This window comes from Anser brachyrhynchus (assembly GCF_964034855.1).
Source record: "Anser brachyrhynchus genome assembly, chromosome: 1".
Classification (NCBI taxonomy): Eukaryota; Metazoa; Chordata; class Aves; order Anseriformes; family Anatidae; genus Anser; species Anser brachyrhynchus.
In genome coordinates, this window is record NC_137694.1 from 100,225,310 (window position 1) to 100,225,515 (window position 206).

Consider the following 206-nt stretch of genomic DNA (forward strand, 5'->3'; position numbering starts at 1 on the left):
AGATGCAAGGCTCTGCTACAAGCCTTCCTGGCACTGGCATATTCTGAAGCCTTGTGACTAATCGGTGTCCCCACTGAGAGCCTAGGAGACAGGGCTAGGTGACAAGCATAAAGCTCTGTCTGTCGGTTGCTGCAACTAGTTTCACTAGCCGATTTCTGAGGCAATAATTTTGCCTTCAGGAAAGGGAAGTAGGAAGGAAAGGGGTG